This window comes from Tenrec ecaudatus, chromosome 7, assembly GCF_050624435.1.
Source record: "Tenrec ecaudatus isolate mTenEca1 chromosome 7, mTenEca1.hap1, whole genome shotgun sequence".
Classification (NCBI taxonomy): Eukaryota; Metazoa; Chordata; class Mammalia; order Afrosoricida; family Tenrecidae; genus Tenrec; species Tenrec ecaudatus.
In genome coordinates this window covers 112,144,165-112,169,049 of record NC_134536.1, presented here as the reverse complement: position 1 = coordinate 112,169,049, position 24,885 = coordinate 112,144,165, and the positions used below count along the sequence as shown (strand labels likewise).

The 24,885-nt window shown below is 36.2% G+C and overlaps 1 protein-coding gene and 1 non-coding gene across 3 annotated transcripts in view; one reads left to right on the top strand and one right to left on the bottom strand.

Moving 5' to 3' along the window:
* KHDRBS2 (KH RNA binding domain containing, signal transduction associated 2) overlaps positions 1-24,885 on the bottom strand; it is a 646,447-nt gene that overhangs the window by 396,512 nt on the left and 225,050 nt on the right. The window lies entirely within an intron of this gene.
* Positions 15,850-15,983, top strand: LOC142454051 (small nucleolar RNA SNORA42/SNORA80 family). The gene has a single exon (XR_012785582.1). It is a non-coding gene; the product is annotated as a small nucleolar RNA SNORA42/SNORA80 family (small nucleolar RNA).

Sequence of the window (24,885 nt, the reverse complement as noted above, 5' to 3'; positions counted from 1 at the left end):
AATGGACCACGCTTTTATCAACCACTATGACACTAAGAGTAGAAAATCTTTTGAAATAATTTAAGCATTGCTCATTTCTCCATATATTTCATAGGTGGCATGTTTGCTTTGAATAAGATCTCATATATTTTCCCCCAATTTCCAAATTTTTGGTTTAATAGATATTTATTAAGAACCAATAATTCTTATTTGTCTCTCCTAGCTTCTCCTAAATATGGGATAAATGTGTTGAAGATTTTGTTTCACATTTTCCAAGACTTAGAAGGGTGTTTCCTACCTAGACTTTTTAGCTGAATCTTTTAATTAAGATACTAGCTTTATCAAGAGAGTTCTATAATTTGTCAAAATGCAAGTTCCAAATTGTTCTCTAAATAACTAAATGGCAATTAAGTTACCTAGAAGTCTAGACATAACAAATTGCTTTATCTCATTTTCTTTTAATGTTTTATAACATTATTGACTAGAGAGTATGTGTGATGGGTGGGGGAGGAGAAGATAATTTAATTCATATCGGTAATGAAAGACATAAAACTGTAATTTAAGTAACATGAAATCTACCTAATTTTCTCGCATGACAAATATTAACAAGATAATCCCTTAGTCTTAAATAATATTCAACACATGATGTGGATTTGAAAATAAATTCTTCACTGAAATGAAAAGTCTTAGATTTTATTTTTGTCTAGGTGTATAATATTAGATATATTTTTTTCCAATATAATTATTTTTGACCGTTGGTCATAAAAATGCCATATATTTAATGAATTGTGTAAATCATATTCTATAAGAAAGCAATAAGAATCTGACTTCATTTAGTAATATCCTAATAATTTACAAAAATACATCTACAAATCTATTTTACTTTCACTTACCAACCTTGGTCTTGTTACTGATGGTCTCTTGCTTTGGCAAAACGCATTTGAAATGCACAAAGGAAAGATTGGGGACATTTATGAAGACAAATCATATTCTTGTTTAAACTTTTACCTTCCAAATTACATGAGTACATACATATTAACTTTTTAATACTCTAAAGTGCTATAATACAGATAGAACATATATGACCAGACTAATACTTATAGAGCATATGTTACAAGAACATTTATACAGTTTATACTATTTGGGTTTTGCAGATAAGTAACAGCAGCCCAATAATATGAAGAGATTCGCTAAAAGTTGTCCATCTTGAAATAGTTGGGGTGAGCCTAGAACCCACTTCCTGCTCTTCTTTGATTCCTAAGAGTCAAGAAAATTTGATGGAGTCGTAGGAATATGGTTCAAGGTGCTGCAGCCTGCTCACAAGTCAGCCACTGTGCTCTAACTCATCAATATGCAGTTCTACCGATAGTTTTGTGTGTCAACATGGCTCCCTTAGCAACATGCAGGCACTGTTTAGCCTGTCAATTCATTGAACTGGATTAACATCATTGGATTTACAAGACTTTGCACCCACCAGCCTATGTTCTTCCTGCATTCTGTATCATTGTGTATGAGTTAGCAAAGGGACTGATGGACTAGTATCAGATTTATGGAGTAGTTTTGGAGTTATGGACCTAAACAGAACTAGACTGCGATGTTTGATTGATAAATAATTACTTCTGATGATAAAGTTTTCTCTTGCACATATGTGAGTGCCCTGGGGTTTGTTTTCTCTTGTCTATCTGGTCTAATATATCTACCTAATCCTTATTTTTAAAAAAGTCCTAATCATTATAAGTCTATTAAAAAAACAGCCTTTCACTCAAAGGTCCTATGATTTCCTTTTACCATAGGGACAAGTTCCAAAGTTCTAGACAAAACTCAGATCAGAAAATTAGATAGATTTAATGACATTTCTGGATTTCTCTTTATTAATATTCCCTCTTAATCACAAAGGCTACATAGTTTAATGATTGTTCTTCTTGCTCTGTTGATTTTAATAATTTCATTCTATTGTCATCATAAATGGTGCCATTTACATATAGAGTCATTAATATTTCTTCTCAAGTTGGCTTATAGTTTTAAAATAAGAATTAAATATCATGAGACAGGTTAAGAAAGAAGAAACACAGATAGTGACAATTATAAAGGCTATATTTTTCTCCATTTAAATTCCCTGCACCTTTAGAAATTTATTTTTATAGTGATTTCATGAGATTACACATGAAACATTTAATTTTCCCCATATGTTGGTGACCCTCCCAACCATAAAATTATTTTCCTTGCTATTTCATAACTGTCATTTTGCAACTGTTATGAATTGGGTGATCCTTGGGAAAGCGTTGTTTGACCCCCAAAGGGGTTGTGACCCACAGGTTGAGAGCCGCTGGTAGAGGGTTCCAACTCTGAGCAAACCTACATACAACGGAACGAAGCATTGCCTGGTCCTGTGCAGTCCTCGGGAGCATTGCTACGTTTGAGCACAATGTCACAGTAACTACATCAGCACAGCTTACAGAAGGTCTTCCTCATTTTGTCTGGCTCTCTCGTTAATGAAGCATGATGTTCTCCTAGACTAGTACCTCCTGTTAAGAGACAAAAACATTGCCATCTTTGTTTCTAAGGAGACTTCTGGCTGTATTTCTTCCTACATGGAATTGTTCATTCTTCTGGTAGTCCAAAGTATATTTATAAATAATATTCTTGGCCAACCTCATAATTCAAAAGGAATCAGTTCTTCTTCAGTGATTTTCATTCTTTGTCTACCCTTTGCATGTATACAAAACAAAGGAAATAAAATGGCGTGGGTCATGTATATGCTGAAACTTCGGACATCTTTGCTCTTTAACATTAATAATAGGTATTTTGCAGCAGATTTCCCCAATGTAATAGGTCATTTAATTGACAGTGGATCCAACTAAAGTAAAATCATTGGTAATGTCAATTTTCTTCATGCTGCTTATTAGTTCAGTTGTAAGGATTTAATTTTTTTCAATTCCAGTTCAAATTGAAGTCTGCAGCCTTTGAACTTGACCAGCAAATGCTTTGAGTTTTTCGCTCTCACCAGCCATGCCACTGCTAGCCTCACAGTGCAGGTTGTTAATGTCGTTCTCCCACCTTGATGGGGAATTCTTTTTCTTATAGTCGAGATTATGGGATTATTTCTCATTTTACATTTTAACAAGTATGATGACGTTTATAATCCTGAAGTACACTCTTTCTTTTTTTAAAACCCAACCCTCACTTGTTGTTTGAAAGGATGCCTCCTGGTTTTCCTACAGAATCCACATCAGCACAATCCAGTATTCTGGCATTCTTATGTTTTGAATTGTTTTCATGTTTTGTTATGAGCTACTCATGCGCAGGTGTATATGCAAGCAAAGAATTTATCTAGCTGATATGCCACAGCTTGGGTATCTGATGAAGAATGGCATTTAGTAAAAAAAAAAAACTTAAAAAAAAAGAATAGCATTTAGTATTAGAGAATTAATACAACATGGGTAATGATATAAATCTGTCATGTGTACCAACTAAATGTTGCTGGGAACTGAGCAATCAAAGAGATGCTCCCTGTCGCCCGCATTTCCATTCGATGCTAGACTCAATACCATGTCTTCACTTGTAAGCACCTGTCTCCCATCTCATCATGACAGATATGTGAAGTCTTCATTTCTCTTATTCTCCTTTTACTACGTGAGAGAATCACCTCCCTGCACAGGCAGTGAATTATTTAACATGGGTCTTCTACCCAAAGTCACTCTAATTCCCACTAACAATCTTTTTCTCAATAGTCATTCTGGGTAACAATGTGGGACAGACACTGAGAGGATTCACTTATGAGTAATTCTTAACAGGACTCAAGTGACTGCCATCTCGCTGGGCACAAAATGAGCATGCTGAGAAGCAGGAGCAAGGAATTTTACTAACAGAGATAGGAGTAGCGTGCGTCCTCGGGATGCCTTACACCTGTAAGAAGTTATGTCAAAATCACATATAAATAGTGAATTTCATTACCACCTTGAAATTCTTACTGCCATCAAGTGGATGCAAATTCAGCCTATAGGACAGGGTACAGCACCTGTCATGACTTTCTTACTCCATAACTGTTAACAGAAATAAGAAGCTCTGTCTTTCTCCCTTGGAGTGGCTGGTCGTTTTGAACTGCTGAGCATGGAGATTGGACAGAAGCCCAATTTGTCATCACTACACCACTAGGAATGGTAAAACCTACTCTATACAGCACTGATCTAATGACAATCAAAATAGAAAAATCAGATTTCCACCAAAATTTGATGAATTCTTTAAGAACAAGAGTAGAAGAAATTTATTTAATAAATTTCATAAAACTCTGAAGCAAAGGTGGATCTTATAAGGGGGGGGTGGATTCTTTAAAACTATATTCTGATATGGCAATATCTATCTCTATCAACAAGAATGGCAGACGTTTAATTAAAAATAAAAAAAGAATTACTACAGTATTAATTTGTTTTAATTTTACTGAAAGGAAATTTGTAGATAACAATATGAATATTTCTTAATGTGCAGAAATATTTGTATATATTGAGATGAATAGCCCTAAAATTTAGATAGAAATTTATATTATAAACTTTTTTCTTTTTAAAAAGGTGCATGTGTAGAAAAACAGCAGACAGATTCAAAGCATAAATTCAGAATAGTAATCTGAATTATTAAAATGGGGCAAAATTATAGCACCTTTAATATATTAATTCAATTCTTATAATTATAACATTAAACCTTCTTTACCACTGCAAGCTACTGAAGAGGCACAATTTTTTTTATTAGAAAATTACTAATCCCCACAAAATAAGTCTGCTTAAAATGCTAGTACTCTGTTCCACTAAAAGCATCAGAGTTATACAAAAGAAAATAAATGTAAAACTGGATCAGTATTTTCAATGCAACAATATGTGATTTACATTACAATGGATTATTTATTACTGCTGATTTAGCATAAGTTATTATGTCTTCATTTCTGAAACTCAGGAATGTCAGAGATAAAATATTTTTTGAAATTTAGAAAAAATATATAGTATTTGGCAAAGTACATTAGAAAGTCATACAAAAGTGGTCAAAAGTTATCTCGGCCACCCAACAACTTATATTAATAAAACAACAACTGAATGATAACAATTTAGGCTCTTCAATGTTCAATACTTAGTGGGTAAATTAGTGAATGATACAGTGTAGTAGCAATGAAAAATTTTAAGTGATCTTAGCATAAATTAGTAAGCGATTCTTACAACTGATAGGCTGCTTATACCGGCCATTATGGAAGGGATTATATTTGATTAGGCTGCATTTTCAGGATTGCTAGGTCTTAATTTTTTACCTACGGAGAATCTTGGTGCAGCCAAATCGAATGAAATCTATCATACGGTCTGCAGGGACAGAGGCCCCAGAGTTTCAGCACCAAGACCATAAGGACTTTCTGACCCACGAAGCAAGGCAGAGAGCAAGAGGTAGTGTGGTTGAGGTCCACAGCACACGGTCAAAAAGAGGTAGTACTGTGGACAACTGATTGGATCAATGTTTTCTGACTTGACTTGTAGTGAACTTTTAACATCCCTAAAAAAAATCCCCCAAACACGGATCTTGTCTGTGATTGTGTGGTTACGCTAATGGATTACTAAACTCAAGAGAGAAGTAGAGGGCCCAGGTAAAATTGGTGTCAGGATAGGTAAAGAAGGGTGGAGGATGGAGGCATGTGGAAATTGGCCTTGGGCTAGTGTGGAACTGAATTCTTCTTCCTTGAGCAGTCAAAGCAGGTCATGCGATACCCCACATGTTTCTGTAGCTCATGGACATATTTAATTCCTGTTTTCTTTTGTTTTACTAGTTTTCCCAGGAGGCACTTTCCTGAGATGTATGGAGTAGTTATATAATCATTTGTCAGTTTGAGAGAATTAAGAATGAAGGGGTGGAGTCTAATATGCAAATTGGGTCATAACCAATGAGGCCTCTATGTGGGCATGGCCTTCTCCGGAGGATTCTGGGAACTCTGGTTTTTCCTCCTTGGAGGTGGGAGATGCTCTCTCTGCTTACAACCTGAGAGATGTTCTACTGACAAGACACATGGCACTACGCTGATAGACCCTGTGCCCTGGGAGCCAGAGAAGCCACATGGAGACACCTGCCAGTGCTTACAACACCACTGGGTCCACAAGACTTCCAACCCTCTGGCCTGTGATCTTCCTACATTCGGCATCATTGCATGCGTTTGTGAGTCTGAAGAGGACCTAATAAATTGGTTTCAGACATATGGGCTAAAATTGCACTTGTGGACTTGATCTGGACTGGGCTTGGAGGTTTTCTTGGAGGTTTGTTTATAAGGTCTCTTTTACACACATGTGAGTCTCCCTGGATTTGTTTCTCTTGTCTACCCAGACTAACAGAACTCCTTTCCCCTGATAACATGTCCAAAGAAGACAAAGTCCACCATCCTTTCTAATGAGGATCAGTCTGGATATACTTGCTCTAAGACAGAATTTTGTTCTTTTGGTACTTTCAATAGTCTTGCTAACACTATAATTCGAATACATTGTGTTCTATGGGTTTCTTTATTCATTGTCTAACTTTCACATGCATGTGAATCAACTGAAAATTCCATGACTTGAGTCAGGCACACCTTTGTCCACAAAGTGACGTGTTTACTCTTCAACGCTTCAATGAGTTCTTGGGTTCAATGCAACAGTGTATTTGATTGTCTGATACTACTTCCATGAGTATTGATTGGATTGTGAATATGAGTAAAATGACGACCTTCAAAATGTCAAATATTTCTCCATTTAACATGATCATGTTTAGTTGTGAGGATTTGGGTTGTCTTCACATTAAATTGGGTGGTAGATTCTGTGTCATCATGGTCTGCTGGGACTCTCTATATGGCAGTAAATCCACCAAAACCTCACAGCTTGATGACATCTCCTTGTGAATGTGGCCTATTTGAAATCTATAAAAGATGTACCAGGATAACGTTCTTTCTCTCTCCTTTGCATCCTGTCAGCATGGATCCTGCAACTAGACTCTTAGACTGTGTGCCAGCGGCCTGAAACATTGTCTGGCGATACTGGGAGGCTGTCCATTACATGTGTTCTACCAACCCATTTCTTCCTCCACTGGTCTTTGACCTTCTCGCTTCTCTGCTTCTATAACTCGGTGAGTCGTTTTTCTAGTTATAAACTTCTCTTTTTCTTTGCTTTCCATGTATGTTACCGGTTTTGCTTCTCTAGGGATTACAGCCTAACATGTTGTATTCCACACTGAAGACGGGTACTCTTTCATCGTCATGAGTAAATTCTTCAACTTCTCTTCACTCTCAGCAAGCAAGTTCGCGCCATCTGCTTACGAGGCGATAAGCTGTTAAGGATCCCTCCTCCCAAACTGAGACCTCATGTTTCTTCCCGGAGTCCACCTGCTCAGATGATGTGTTCAACATGAGCTGGGGAGCCGCCCACCCTGACACAGCCCTTTCCTGATGTTCAGCCCTCTGGAACGCAGTCACCCTCTCGATCTGCAATATTTCATCTTGGTCTCGGTACAGGCCCACATGCTTTTCTAGGGTTTCCATTTTGCATAATGTTGTCAGAGTTCGCTTTGAGCCACCCAGATGATGGTCATTGTTCCTCAGTAAAACACGAGTGAACAGCTATCTGACATGCCCTGCCCTCAGCCAAGCGTCATCCAGACCAGCAACGAGAGCCCTTTTTCTAGATCTGCCTCTACATTCAACTTTCCTTTCTGATCAACTTCAGTTATGTCTATATTTGATCTCTAAGTTTGTTTCACAACTCTGAATTTTCTATTTGGTTTTCACTGTGTACATTATTTTAAATCATTCCAATTTTCTGCCATGAAATTCACTCACATGCTCCCTTGGTAATGCCTAATGTCACATTACTCCCACATGCTCTGATTTACATCCTGGACATGGTAATCTTAATCTCAACAAGTGCTATTTAAATATTTTTGTAGCTATCATGACTATAATCAATAATTGAAATATGTAGGATACATATTTCATAATTGGTTTTGAGCTTTGTGTTCTAATTTGAACATCTGTGGCTCAGTTTTTTTTAACTGAGAGTGAGCACAGGTATGTGTACACTTTTCAGAAACAAAACAACCAAATCTATTATTTAATAATTCATCAACCAAAGCAAAGCAAGCAAGCAAACAAACAAACCAACAAACAAACTCACTGCCATCTACTCTTTATGGGAGTAGAAAGCATCAATGTCTCTAAATACTTACTTGAAACATAGACATTTCATTTTTGTAACGTGAGATTTATTTCATAATATTAAAATATATTATGACATGTTTACTCCTAAGCATACTCAAGTCAGCTCAAGCACAGTATCTTGAAATACCTAATTTTTAAAGAATACAATAAATTATTCCAGTTTATTTTCATTCATGAACCTATCTAAAATCATAACTTCAAAATTGAAATGGTTCACCATAGATATTCATTGATACAAAATATATTACTCTTGCAATTCATCAAAATAAAATAATTTATAGACTTACCAATATCTTTAAACAAGGGATCATTAATCTTTGATAGTGATATTACAGAAAAAATGTTTGGGTTTTTTTTAGTTATCTAAAACCTGTTTATCATCTTTGCAAATTGCTTATCTAGGAATCTAATTTCTCTAGACTCCAAAGAATTGTTGCTATGAGCTTTTATTTTTTTCATCATTCTATTTAATTGTAAGCCCTGTAATTTAATTTAATGTAAACACTGTCTCTATTGTGGCAATGCAAAATTTCTTCTAACAACAACCCATTAAAGTATATTAAAAGTATTTATCATGATCCTCATGAGTACCAATAACACAAAGAATAGAAAATTGGGATACATAATCAGTAGAAATAATTCAGAATACTCTCTCTCCATTTGTCTACATGTAAAACAGCCAGAACAAAAGCAATTAAAATAGGAGTTAAGTAAAAAACTATATTTTACATAAGTTAATAACATTAAATTATTTTAGATATAAAAATTTAAAGAAAATTATTCCAATGAACACTTAGTTTCTTTAAATGTGTTCCAAACCAAATCAAATCCACTGCCATCTGGTCAATTCCAAAGTAATCGTGACCAGCTAGGACAGGGTAGACCTGCACCTGGGGGTTTCCATGGTATAAGTCTTTCTCCCACGCACAGAGGGAGCTGATGTTTGAGCTGCTGACCTTGACCTTGCAGTTAGCGGCCCAACGTGTCACCACTGCACCATTATTTTCAAACTCACTGACTTAATGAAACCAGCACTTAATTTTGATAGGCGCTATCACAGTATCAAACCCAAATGGACAGCGTGGCTCTGGCATGCCATTCTGAAAATACTTTACTCATGGTGATTTACATTTTGTCTCAGAATGTGATTTTTACTTTTATATGTTTTCCACTATTTCAATTTTCTCAAATTTAGTGATTTCATTTCATTACTAGTTTCCAATCATAATCTTTAAGATTCCATGAAAGTAATGCTAAAGTTACTGGCTTCTTTTCAACTCTGGAATGACAAACTTATCAATTCTGACACTTAGCAAAAAGAGAAGACAGAGTAGAACTGGTCCCCTAGGTGTTGCAGATTGCAAACATTTGTAGGAGAGTTAAAATGATGCTCTCATCTATTTATTTATTTTATATTGAAATTGCATTTATAATTATATCTAATATCTGGATTCAGGAAAATTAGTAGGTATCTTTCATTGTGTGCCTTTGCTATAAAATGTAAAATATTTTATACATTGAAAAGATCCTTTGGGATGCTCAGTAGTTTTTTCTGATATTTCATAGATCTTGTCTTCAGAGAGAGGGAGACACTTCTGGATAGTCCCTGAGATCTTTGGATCTGGCTCTAGTCACTTATATAACGTTTCTCAAGCTCAAACTATATCCTAATAATTCATCTTATCATAAGGGTTCTATTAATTTTCATTCACAAAAGATATATTATGTATGCTTAGACAAACCTTTGATATGGTATGATCAAAACATTTTGTTAGATATGAACTGTGCCGGATAGTTCTGATTTATGAATACATTTGATTTAAAGACAGATTTATGACTAAAACTCATTATTCATCCAGGAATTTCCTCTGTAGTTTTTTTCTGTCAATTATATAACTTTTTCATATATTTTTCTTTTTTTAATTATAGATTATTTTAGCCTTATAAAAATAATTTTACTCTTATTTTTATAAACTTATACCAAAAGTCTCAGCCCCCATTTCTACAATTTTTTTGTAAATAGCTCACTGTACTTCTAGTATATGAATAGAAAATTTAGTTATTATTCACTTTTTGAGGCCCTTGTGGTCCAAACAGCAAGCAAACTGAAAGGATGCATAAGCAACAATTGACCATTTCAAGGAATGCAATTCTCCTTTGAGACACATGAGTAATACACATTGACTATGATTCATATAAGTCAGAATTAACTCGCTAACAACTGGTTTGCTGATAGTAACCCATCATATTAGGTTCTATTTATTTTATATATTCTTAATAATTATAAAGAGGCCTGGTAATACAGTGGGTTAGACATTGAGCTGCTAAGCACAAGTTTGGCAGTTCAAACCCAGTCATTGCTCTAGAGAGATGGATCTAGATGCTTCCATAAAGATACCATCTCACTTAGATGGTTACTTAAATGGTAACCATCCAGCAACTAGTTTACTTGAAAGCTGGGCACCATCTAATTTCTTCACCACACTTTGATACAGCACCCATGTCTTCTGTGTTCCCTTCCTGAGGGTGAATATCGAGCTGGGCAGTGGTCTAACAACTAATTATTCTTAAAATCAAGCTAGGATTTAGAGCAAGCTTAAAATCCACTCCTAAGTCTATAGTTTTGCTTGTTTTTTTTTAAAACATTTTATTAGGGGCTCATACAACTCTTATCACAATCCATACATATACATACATCAATTGTATAAAGCACATCTGTACATTCTTTGCCCAATCATTTTCTTTTTTTTTCTCTTTTCTTTTTTTACATTTTATTAGGGGCTCATACAACTCTTACCACAATCCATACCCATACATACATCAATTGTATAAAGCACATCCGTACATTCCCTGCCCCAATCATTCTCAAAGCATTTGCTCTCCCCTTTGTTTGTTTGTTTTGGTTTTGTTTTTATCTGCATTTGGCTCCCTTTCAGCACCTGCTTGCTAATATATAGTAAAGAGTCAACTAACTCCATGTGGAAGAAGCACACCATCATCAGTTATCAATAGACTGTAAATCATATCATCCAAAGTCAAAGGAAGGACTCGTATCAAAGTCTAATTTGTGAGAATCTGGTTTGCAGAAGGCTATGGCTGACAGTGGGAGCCCAAGATACATTTGTGGGATCTACACAGGAAATGAGCCTCTATCCACAATAGATGGATTGGAGGAAAGTGTTTACTAAGCAGAGTGCATTGGAAGGATGACTACAGATCAAAAAGACAAACCTGACTTGAAGGGTTAAAACCTTGTCAGTTGATACACCGCTCTGATGCACTTTGGGCCTGATCTGATGTTCAACATTTTCTATATATTATTTGTTTTTGTTTGTTTATATTGGGGATTACCTCCAATGTGTTACGTAATTGGGGTCCCCCTCTTGAATTTTCATGTTTTCAGTAAACTAACTTGGGCTTGGTGAACCTAGAGGACCCCTAGCAGAAGAAGGGCTTGTGGGTACACTGTTGGTGGTCGTAGTGAGGGAGGTAAAGGGAGCTGATGTCAAGGAGTTCAAGAAGGACAATACTGTTGTGAAGCGGATTGTGGTAGCAACTGTACAAACTGCTTGATGGGATTGACCGTACAATTATATGATGACTGTATTAACTCCCAATAAAGTTGTTTTGGAAAGAAAAAAAAATGACTGTCCCAGAAATGCCATGGAGAAATTCTACTATGTCAAATAAGGCAGCTATGGCTGGAACCGACTCCTTGGCAGTGGGAGGGTCATAATTAAAAGCCATTCAGAAATGAGTTTGACTTTCCAGTTGTTCTCACCATTATCATGGCCCCTGCTCCAGCTAATTTAAGTTTGTCCAGCATATGAGAGCATTCATTCCGTCTTAGGTTCCGGGTAAAGATGAGGCTCTCTCCTCTTTAATATTTAACAGCCGTGGCCGCCCTCTCTGGCGCAGCTATGAATCACAATGGACATGATGGCAATGGGTTTGCCAGGCCTCTCATTCTCTTTGTAGATATGTGGGTTAATTGACACTCATTCTTCAGTGAACTCTTCTGAAAGGATTGCAGAAAACAATATCACCTGAGTTTTTCCACTTTAACAACCATCCAAAGATTTGATATATGAAGATTAGATCATTATGCAATTAGTGATCCACATTGTTTTATTTAAGTATCTTCTATAAGTTACTTGATTGTCTTTTGAAAGAAAGATGATTGAGAGTGTTTTATTCTCCCCCACACAAAAAGGTTTTCATATCTTTACCTGCATACTAAAAAACAAAACAAAACATCCAAGTCTAATTGATGTACTGGGCGATGTCTAGTACTTTTTGGTCAATTTCTTTACATACATGTTGAGCATCTGCTATAAGTAATTTACAGGTCTATTTTCAATTTTGGGAAATGTTTATTCCATAAAAGTGTTAAGTGTTTATTCTATTACCTTGCTTTGGTATTCTTTAGAGAACCAACTGTCCATACGGTTTCCTATATCCATCAGACTTTTCCTCAAATCCTATCAGCAATTTCTTAATTTATATTTCAAATCTTTTCACCTCCCATTAATTTTAAGACATGAACATTTGTGTTTAGTTGCTTTTTGTTGCTCTAAATTTAACCTTTGTTTTTGAAGTAGTTTTTCTTTTATTTACATATTAATACTGTTACATTTCTTTGCAAATATTGTTTCTATCCAAATATAGTTCTGAAATTTTCTTTTTCTGATGTTGTTTCAGTACTCCTGCTACTTTACTTTTAGCTTGCCATAGATGTTCATCTTAAATTTGTTTTTGTACCTGCTTTTAAAAATATTCTCTTTGCTCCTTCAAAATTTTTATTAAAATTGCTTTCTGTGAGCTTTTTTTCCCTGTGAGCTTTATCAGCAATCCTTTTCTGTTGCTAATTTTCAGTGAAATGAGATTTCCTGCATTTGTTTTCATTGTCCTGAACACAAGTCCTTTATTTTTGGTGGTTATTCAAATGAATAAAAATTTGGCCCCATTTCATGCTAATCCTTCCCTTACTTTGAACCTGTCTCCACCCTTTTGTCTCAGTTTTCTATTAGGACTAGTAGTTTCTTACACTGCTTGGCCTTATCCTGGGAGTGTAAAGACTTTGCAGGACCTAGATTCTCCAGAACCTTCAAATCCTAATATTGACCTACTGACCAAACTCAGGCATCAAATCTAAGGAAATCTAAGGAAATCCTTCTCAGTGTTCTGCCATAATGTCCACTGACTCATGGGACACCAAACACTATGGTGATGCACATGGATCTTACACCTGTCAGTGGTTTATCCACACACACCTATATTTTTAGGATTTGTGGAGACTAAGTCACTTAGTTCAAGTATGGAAGTTATTTTGTTAATAAATACTTTTAATTTTGCTATATTATTTATTCTATTTATATACAGTGTCTATCTTCTTATATGCAATGTTATATACATACAAATACATGTTTCTAATTTTATCTCATTTGATGTTCAAATTTCAAAGAGAGGGTAAACTCTAATTCTAATTATGGAATTTTTACTTATTTAAAAATTAACTGCTCTATGAATAGCATATATAAACTACTTATTATATAAAGTATCCAATGTATGTTTATAAAATATAAATAAATTATAGACTAATCTAGAATATCAGATACCACAGAACTGTCTATCACATTGGAACCGCTCACCTAACCACTCACTTTGGAAATATATAGTCTATTGGATTATTTCTTTCCTCTAATCTCAGTTTCAATTGAATGAGCGATCAAAACTAGATGGGTTATTTATGTAAGGAGTTGGCACTGAGGAGTATTATGCTAATTGTTATTAGGTGCTGGTAAGATGTGTACTTAGTCTAATGCTATATCTATTGACTTTTTGTAGTGTATGTCAATAAAAATATTTGAAAACCCAATACTTAAAGTTCCATGTACATGAAATGATTTAACCTCGTTCTGATTGCCTGATTAAGTTAAAAATGAACTGCTTGTTTAATATGAACTCTTTCTGCTTAAGTAAGTATTAATCCAAACTTCCCACCATTGAGACATTCCAACTCATAGTGTAGAACTTCCCCATAAAGGTTCTAATCTTTTGAATGGTAGTTATGCTCAATTCTAAAGGGTCACCACAAATAAGAGTCCACTGGATAGCAGTTGGTTAAGTGGGTTATCATCTTTATAAATGTCCAAGATATATGTGATATGAGCAGAAACAGCTAGCTTCAAGAATTAATTTCTAATTTTCACGCAGTAATAGGCTGTGGAAGAGTTGGTGCAAATCAATTATCTAAACATGCCGACCCTCCATTACATAAGCCAGCTGAGTGATTCATCTACATTCAGCATCAGTAACAAAGTACAAAAAAGAGAATGAGCAGAAGTCTTACAGGCAAAAATAAAATAAAATTGAGCAAGGCATATTAACAGTTCTGTGGATTTCATAACAAATCCATCTCCATGATTTCCCTCAAGTAATGCAATTATGTGAGATGTGAACTTCATGGATTACAATGACATACATAAAATTCTATTAATATTCACACAGAGACTGCATTTTTATTTATTTTTAAAAGAATGTGCATATGTAGACATAAACCCCTTTACTAAGAAATAAAATTTTGATGGGAGGAAAACAGATATTATCATCTGGCGTAAGCTTGATACCTTCCATTAGGAAAAAAGAATTACTCCTTAGAGTCTCAATAAAAAAACCTATATGGAACATAACGAGCAGGGTCTAATTTAACAATACAGAAGAAAAGAAAAGAGAAAGCAGAATTTTGGGGAACAGCCACAAGAGATTCACCGCTAAACTGTCAGAGCTGAGAAATGGGAAATCTGCGTTAACATCAGATGCGAGGGAGGAGATGAAGACTTTTAATATCCCCACTCCGCTGCGCCAGTAATAAAGCAGGGATCTTGTAGCATCTGTTCAAAGTCTGATGTAATTCTTTTGTGAGTATTCCCTTAGAACAATAGAATTTTCTAAAGTATCCATCCTGAGTGTGCAATTCTTCAGAGAAGGTTAAATTTTCCTCCGGGTTATAGAGTTTTGAAAATGCCACAGCTAATTACATGGAAATATTAGGCACTCCACAAGTCAATTTGTTGGAACTATTTAAACGGATGCAGCTGGCTTCATTTCTCAGACACTGTTTGAGTAGGGAAGCAAAATCTCATTTATTCCTACATTTTGGAATCTTCTTAGGGAATTTCTAGAAAAAAATATTCACCTGAACACGAGTTAGAAATGATTATTTGCTGTGTACAGAAATGGACTACTACAGAAGGTTTTTCCTAAAATTAGCAGATGATACTGATATAAAATTACATATCTCATATGCAATCTTATCAAGAAATATTTTTTAAATTTGGATGCATTTTATTCTTTTTGTGTGATAATCATTATAAAATAACATAAAGAATAAAAACAGGATGAATATAATTAATGTCACTGAAATTTACCTATCAGAATTTTGTAAATATCAAATATTTTGTTGCATATGAGTATACAATTATAATATATATTCACAAATGGTTAAAACTATACATTTTATTTTCTTTTTTCTATGCTTGGTAATTAAGTACATCTTACTAAATTTCTCAGCAATTTTATTTCTAGAAATAAAAACTAATAAATTGAACTAATAACTTTTAACATTCTTGCCAAGTCTAAAATTGTATATAAAAATGCACTATGATGCATGGGTTTGGATTTGTGGCAGGTCCGATCCCATGGGCCTCTCACAGTGTCCCATGCCAAAGCAAACTGTCACCCCAAACCATTGCCTGGTTTTACCTGGTGGGCTTAAGGCACTGAAGCGGGTTGCACAATGAAATTTTTTAAAAATGCACTATATGTATAGTAGCAAGAGGGCAGGTCAGTTGGATGAACATTTACATAACCCTGAGTTACCCTCCTCATGATCTGAGATGAAAGGAGATTGCTCAAGTTGAATTGCCATGCTAAAGCTACGCAGCTGCCAGCAGAACACAGCTGTGTCTTTCTTATAATACCGGAACCTTCCTAAGACGAGCACAAGAAGATTGTTGACAATGGTTGCATAACTTATTTCAGATGATGATGATCGTAGTGACTAAATAAATATAGATATAAACATTTTATCTCTATTTCAAAGAACTAGGATACCAAAACATATTGACTCAACACAGGTACTTTTGCTACTTACTGCCATCGAGTAGAAGACCATTCATAGTGATCCTATAGGCAGGGCAGAACCTGCCCTGTGAGTTTCTGAGACTGTAACTCTTTATGGGAGTAGAAAACCCATTTTTATCCTGAAGAGTGAATGCAGGTTCAAACTGCTGACCTTTCACCGGATACTAGTTAGGTAAGTACAAATACACCACATAGAAAGTCCTGCTCCGTAACAGAAGAGGCGCAGATTTGCTTACTTATCCCACTTTTTGATCAAGATTAATCTTTGAAGATTTGTTTTGCCTAAGATGAGCACCCCCATCATATAATGGTTTTGTGCTAAGAGCCTTTGCTCAGTGTTTTGTTGCTTCATCAATCATATTTTAGCTTTTCAAATAGATGGTTGAATTTACATATAGGAGCAATTTACACAATAAGATTATCTGCAATATACTTGCCCACTGGTGTTATTTCTTTTTATAAGGGTCCTATAGTCGTAATATTTTTAGGGGAAGTACATTATAAAGTACTTCCTAAGTAGTCACTATGTAATCAGGGCTCCTTAGTACATGTTTATTCAGTTTACCGCTTAGCATCCTACTTTTAATTCTTTATGCACCAATTGAAGGGTGTTGACTTTTGATTTAATTTTTTTAATAAATATATTTGTGGTGCTCCCACAGAGATAAATATCCCAAACACAGTCTAGTAGTATTCAAGAAAAGAAAAATGAACATTATTCAGGGTTTCAACTTCTAGAGGAAAAAAAAACAAATTGGTTTCTATCTTTTTAATTATAGTACTTAAATTGCAACTTAAAGATGAACAGGATAAAGGAAGAAAACTAAGAAAGCAGTGTAGAACATTTAACTCACAGTACTAGGACCCCTACGGAACACTAGCAAGCACAGGAGGATGCCCTCAGTATTGCTACGTGTGATGCTGTTAAAACTGGAGAAAATGATACTTCAGAAATGCATACTGTTTAGGTTCTCTATTAAAAGTTCAGACCAGCATAGCACATGGTGAAAAAGAGAAGTGGCTGATGGAACACGATCTTGGGCAACATACATAATGGCCAAAAGGAAGAGAACGCGAGAAGAACGCCCACTACTGGGGAGAAGGAAGCAGCACAGGGAGGGCATTTGTGGCGCAGAAATGAAAACCCTCCTGCTTCTGGAGGCTTCCAAGTTCTCTGCATCAAGGACCACGTTGTGCTTGCTCCCTCCCTGCCACAGGGATGCTAGATGGTCGACGTTGGTAATTATGTGCCCACAGCTTAGAGGTGGAAAAATAACAACAGGCAAAAGCTCTGGCAGAACAGCTTCCAGTCATCTAAAACTCTCTGGGACTTGAGACAGTAGAGATTTAAATGCCATGATGTCCAAAATGGAAATAGAATACTGTTATAAATCAACATATTCAAACTAATAAATTTCATTACTGGGAGCATTTGGGAAATAAATGTAGTTATCAATATTGCTATTGATTTCATATATATGTATGTATATATGAAAATATAAACTGCTACGCACATTTCGATTATTGGTATTTAGTGTGCTTGCTCTGATACCTTAAGTATTAGTCAGTTGGGTAATTCTGGGGCACCATTCACATAGAAAGTTTCATAAATGGCATCTTTGAAAGAGTACAGAATTCTGTGCTGACTGCAAAGGGGCAAATGGATCAGTCAATTATGTGTTTAGCAAAATATGGCATATTCCTCTTTTGTGCCTAGGCCCTCTGATGTTCCTCAGCGTTTTTTACCTCCTTGTAGGTGAAGCAGTACACATCTAAACAGGGAAAGTGAGGTCAGTAATGTTAGCCACTGGCCTGGGGCTGGTGACGTCTGTTTTCCTCTGGGCTCTACAGCAACAGTAAGCAGAACCAGAAAATTGCCATGAGTCAGGCATCATTTGTTGGACTAACAATAACATTTTATTTATTTATTTTAACCAAGGGTTGTCAAGAGCCAAACAAATTTTCCGCCATTCATGAAAATTTTACAAAGCTAAGAAAAGATACAGATAATAAGGAAAGGTCACACTAAATTGCCATTTAGCTCTTGAATGGTTTATGAAGTTACCAAAAACCCACAAACAGGCAAGGAGAAAAGAGAATACTGAGTCAAACAAACATCACGGCAACTAATGAAATTCACAATCTCAATTAGTGCTGATGGGGCACTGTGCTAAGTGCAGAATTTTTCTCTTTAGCATTCACATTCTGGGCCCATCCTCCTCCAAACTGTACCTCCAACTCCCCCAGCTGTGCTAGACCAAGCTGTCCAATTTCTCTTCAAAGAACACAGCTCATAGTGTGGTCAAGTTTCAAATGTTCACCAAAATCCTTTAACAGCATCTTTCTCAAAACATAAAAATAAAACTTTCAATGAAAACATTTTTCAGAAATCAAATATTATTGTTTCACTTTGAGATAACCATTTCCTTTAACTTGACATTATAATAATTCAAAATGTAACAAAATACAATAAATCTCATGTGAAGCAAAGTATATTTACCAAATTTGCTAATAAGTAATTCCCTGAATAGAACAATGACACATTCCTGGAGGTCTGGTGCTATTTGTTTACTAAGATTCTGAGCAAAAGAAAAAAAAAGTTTCAAAATAAAGTAATGAATTAAATGTTCATATTTTTAAGGATTAAATATAGAACATCTAAAAGAAATTACATTAGTTCTATAGTTGTTTACCATATAAGTAGAAAGAATACTTTTATTTGTTAAATAATGCTTATGAATGAATTAAATGAAATACTATGCATACATATATATGCATAAATGGGCATATGTATATTTATGTGGAGCTGTGGGTTAGGCATTGAGCTACTAACCGAAAGGTCAGCAGTTCAAACTCACCAGTGCAAGACCCAGACAGGGCAATTTGTTGACTATATGTTCCCATAAAGATTTATAGTCTCAAAAACCCTATGTAAGGTCACTGTGAGCCAGAAGTGACTTGATGACAGCGAGTTTGAGTTTATATGTGTGTATGTATATATATATATGTACATACACACATATGATTTTGTGTATTGTGTATCAATATACATGCACACAGATATACAAAACCTTTAAATACTATAAAGTATACCATTAATACATTAGTATATATTAACAAACTGAGTCACCTCAGAATTGTGCTTAAAATTCTTCCCTTATATAAATTCATACAAAAACAAAATCACTGCCATCAAGTCCATTCCAATCAGAGAGCCCTTAGGTTGGGGTTTGAGGCTCTGTAAATCTTTATCGGGGCAGAGGGAGTCATCCATCTTCCACATAATGACTGACTCCTTGAAAGACCAGCTGGAGGTTTAGCACTCCAACGCACACCTGACGGGGTGGAAATGGCTCCTCTTTACCTGTGGATGACTGGTGCGATTCAAGGTCACTTGGCTAGGAAATTCTAATTTCTCTGTAAGAATTCTGAACACTGTTAAGTCAGAAATAAAAAGTCTCTGCATTTTATCAGAAGTTCTAGATGGATTCTAGAAGGGAAGTATAATTGTACCGCATAGTAAGTACTGCCCCTCCGAGGACCGACATATAATCCAATCTCAGGGGGACAAACAAGAGGAGAGTGGGTGAAGGGTGACAGAGGACGATGGAAGCCTATGAAAATAGTGATCTATGATTTATCAGGGGGTCATGGGGGAGGGAGGGATGAGGAGGAAAGGGTAGAAATGAGGAACTAATATCAAGGGCTCAAGTCGAATGAAAATGATGATGTCAACATGTATACAAACCTGCTTGACACACTCGATGACTGTATGGATTGTGGTAAGAGAAGTAAGAGCCCCCAATAAAAATATTTGAAAAAAATTGCTACAGGAGCATTGGCAGATTAGTTCTGAAAGATGCGTATCTTCTATTGGAAGGCACTACACAATAACACAGCAATGGGCTTAACTGCACCAATGTCCATGATGAGGATGCAGGGCTGGGGGATGTGTTTTCCTAAAGATGAGGACATATTTCATTTGGATTTGGGTGGTAATGTTTTAAGATAGCATCACTCAATGCAAACAGGGCAGGCTTTCCTCAATGGTAGAAAGGGACACACTACTGTAGTCCTAAGTTATAAAATGCTTGTTAGAAATTTCTGTTTTCATTCATTTATTTCCTCAATAGCCTACCAAAATGTTTCCTGAAGCAAGGTAGCGAGATTCAGACTTTGTGATACTCTCATTTCACTTCTTGCAGATAACAGGCGTCCACTCCAAATAGCTAGTAAAACCAACAATGTATAAAACACTCTAAGAATTAGATGGATGGAAGTGTGGGCTTTGTTGCTTTTGTTGTTGTTTATTCCCGCCAGTAGCATTTAGTCTCTCTTAAGAAAGATATGTACACTTTCGCTTATGGTTGCAACGTTGGATCTGTGAAAGTGCTCAAAGAATACATCTTAATTTTTAAAATGTAAACAACTCTATTTAGCTGTGAATATTCTCAGCCTACGAGATAGAATGATTTAAGTTAATACGTAACTTAGATCTGCAACACATCAACCATTACCATCACAAGATCGCTCATCAAAGTATTTTAAGAAAGGAGCCTCGATAGATGTATGGCTTTGGGGCTTCTGCTTTGCTTGCTTGCTTTTCTCTTTGGTCGTTTGATCTTCAAATAAGATCACAGCACCCTGTGCTTATAGACACATTATTAATATTCATAATAGGAATGAAGATGTGAATGCAAAATCACTTCTGAAGCACAAAGTAATATATTTCTCTTTAATTGGTCACTTCAATGTCCAACTATATCATAACCTGAAATAATTTTTTATTTATAAAATGAGACACATGGTTCCTTGTCTCCTCACAAAATACATACAGTGATATACCACATAATATATGTGCAGGCAGCATCTGACATATGTCTGAGGTCCCATAAGAGTATGACTCCATCCCAAAATCCTCACTAGGGAATGGGATACAGCAATGTAGCATCTTCATGAAATGCAAGGGCGTTTCCCCATACAGTACTGGTATCTCAGGGTTCTTCTATAAGGATTGATTGAGTGTAAGTAGTACAGCTGTAAGCTATACAATGCATGCAGATAGTCACAACAAGCTCCTATGTTATTAGCTATATGCGCGTGTATGGCACTTCCTATTAGTATTTTAATGTGAGCCTTTCAGAGTGATAAGTAAAATATTTACCACATAAAAATTAAATGCTTCAACTTGAAAAGAGCGGCACCATCCATTGCAGCATATACACCTTCTCTCTTTAATCTATTGAAAATCCTGCTGTGAAGTGAACCACATTTCCCCAAGGAAGCAAAACCAGTGCTCGTGGTAGAAGCAGGAGGCAAAGGAGAAGTCGGAAGTGAAGCAAAATGTTAAAACAAAATGAAGGTGGAAAACTAGTAAGTATGTGGCTTGTGATTTGGGTCTATTACACAATGATCCTAAAAGGACAACATTTCTGTCCAAGGTGTTAAAGGTTCAGGTCCACTAAAACCTACGAGGTTAATAAGCCCACGAGAGGGACCTATATCAGATATGGAGAAACCCAGAAGTGAAGCTCTCTCAGTACTTTCACTGATAAGGCACAAATACCATTGGAGATGATTAAAGAAAAAGCAAGACCAGACTATAGCAATGTGGTCACCTCTATCTCTGGGTGCTTCAAGTATTTTAAACAACACATTTTGCACATAGTATCAAACTGACTGATGAGTCTGCAAGCGCTGATGTGAAAGAGAACAACCTTGGTGTAGAGGTTGGCTATTTGACCAGCAAATTGTTAATATGGTCAAAACTCCTCATTGTGGAGTGTCGGAAAGGACACTCCTCTCTAAGGAGGCCAATTCAACCCCAGGATTTCAGGGTTTAAGACAGAGTGACAGTGTTAAACAACATGAAGGTGGAAAATCAGGGGGCAGTGTTGTTTTGGTGACTACAAGGAAGTCATTTGTTCTTGGACACAGTGAAAATCTCAGGGTGTTCAAGAACATTCACAAATACACCTTCCCAGTTTATCACAGGTGCAAGAATAAGTCCTGAATGGCATATGTGCTGTTATGTGGTGCCCAGTTCAATATCGTTGCACTCAAATGGATAAATCGTGGTGGGAAGAAGTCATACCTTTCACAATTTTGACAATTGTAGACAATGTTCCAGGACACCTCCTTTTATTGGTGAGCTCCATCGTGACATCAAAATATGTTCTTCTCATTAAGCATCATCACCTCTCTAGTCTAGCCAGTGGACCAAGTGCTATTGCAACCTTCAAGGCCTATTATATGAAGACCTTTTTCCAGGTCATTCTGAAACAAATGACACTTGAATGACACTGATGTCTTGGAATTTGGAAGGATGACTGTTTTTACTACTGAATGAAGAGCCTGGTTTTGGTTTAAAATGATGTGACCAAAGGGTGCATGAACGGCCCACAGAAGGATGCGAAAAGTCTGATAATATTTCAAGGATGAAGAGGACTATTGCTGACATGGTAAGCCACAAACTAAACAGAAGCATAGAAGACGAAAGCAGTGAAAACCTTCCTGAGGTGAGCAACACATAAAGAATTGCTAGAGCTATAGCCAGATGGAATAACTGAAGAAGAGGCAAAGGAAAGGAAATAACTGGAGGAGAACAGGTGCTAACTTTAAGGGCCAACGAAATCCTCACTAGACCTTGACAGGTTGCTGAAGAGGGTCAACAGTGATGGATCCTGACTCTGAGTGCTTTCTACTGATGCAAAGAAATGCTGAGGCAGTGTTTGCCGGATATAAAAACATATATGAGGAAACAAAAAGCAAATTAGGCAAACAGCTCTGGAAATATTTCTGAAGGAAACCAACACCTCCACCAAAGAGCCTCAGCAGGGTGTGCTAGCATTCCCGGAAGGGTCGTATCATTGCTGTGAGCCATAGGTAGCTCATCACTGGAGGGCTGTCTGCCCGAAGCTCTTCCAGGGGACACCGTGAGATGAGCAAGTTAAGCACCCCGACGTGGGTGATTCTGACCCTCTTTTTAACTTGTGTGTGATATTGCCTACCTAAATCTTTATGTAAGAGTTTAGAATGTGAAAGAAAAGTAAAATTTTAAAATAAACTTCTAAATGCATCAGTTCAAAAATAAGAAAACATTTACAAAGTTGACTAAATTTAGTTTATAGAAATAAAATAAGGAAAGCATTGTAGTCCTTAGAGCTAAACAGTGCATAGACAGTAAGTCACTGTTAGTTTGATGTCTTACACAATAGCCTCCTTATTCACCGAATGTGCTGTTAGCCCAGAGGCTTCACTTGTAGGAAATTCAGATTATATATTAACCTATGCATACAGTAGTATATAGTTATAGTGTATTAATATGGCACATAGACAGTATTATACACTATGTTCCTACTTAACCCCTACAATGCCTTGATAGGCACATTAGGTGAAACACAATATTGTCCCAATATTTTGGCTAGTTAATACAGGTAGTTACATGTTGGGCTGCTAACCACAAGGTCAGCAGTTCAAAACCACAAGCCACTCTTCTGGATAAAGACTGAGTTTTAAACTCCCCTAAATAGTAAGTCTCTGAAATCCCCTGGGACTGTTCTGCCCTGTCCTAGACAGGGTTGCTATGAATCCGTGTGGACCTGATATCAGTGACTGAGCTAGAATCTATGTATTTTTGCCAAGTGACACAAAACTTTATTAAACAAGATAGAGCTAAAAAAATCAGTAAATGCTATTTCTTGATATTTAAACATGGTTGTTCAACACATCTAAAGCATCTTATTTTACAAAACACATCATGAATTTGAACTGACACCAGACTGTGTTTGATTTTTTACACTCTGATTCAAAATATATTTGCCACTGTTCAGATGGGAATCTTTAGTGTGTTATTCTTGTTCCTCAAAATTTAGATCAGGGAAAAAAATGAATGTAGTGCACAAACCCTCACCTATCTTGTATTAATGAAGTGTTCCTTGGCCTTCATGCAGTGAACTATTGTACTTAGCTGTATCACTTGCGGTGCAATAGGTTATGTGTGAGGCTGCTCACTGCCACTTTAGATGTGTGAACCCACTGGCCACTCTGTGGGAGAAAGATGAGACCTTCTGCTCCCCTATAACTTATACCCTTGGGAACCCCAAAGGCCAGTTCATGTCACGTACGGTCACTATAAGTTGGAACTATTTTTTATTTACTGTGCAGTTGATGCGGGGTAGAGCGAAAATAAACTGAGAATGACTGAGGTCTGATTTTGTAAGATTACAAATTGCTTTGGTGCCCAGGATATTAAACAGTTGAAACAGGAGTTTATGTAACCAATTACAGCCTGATTGACAAGCAGCAGCACAGGTACATCCCTCCAGGATTTGAGAGACTGCTGTGCTGTTTGATGTTGGGCAAAGCCCAGAAGCAAAATGAGACACTGGTAACGGCTGCAGGATTCACACACTCACTTGCCCATCCGGCAGTCACATTGCTTTGAAGTGTTTTGCTTGATTTTTGGTTGTTGATGAAAATCAGTCATGCCATGAAATCAGAAAAGGTTCACTGAAGTGGCCATTACCAAGTACAGGAGATATATTACAAAATAGAAA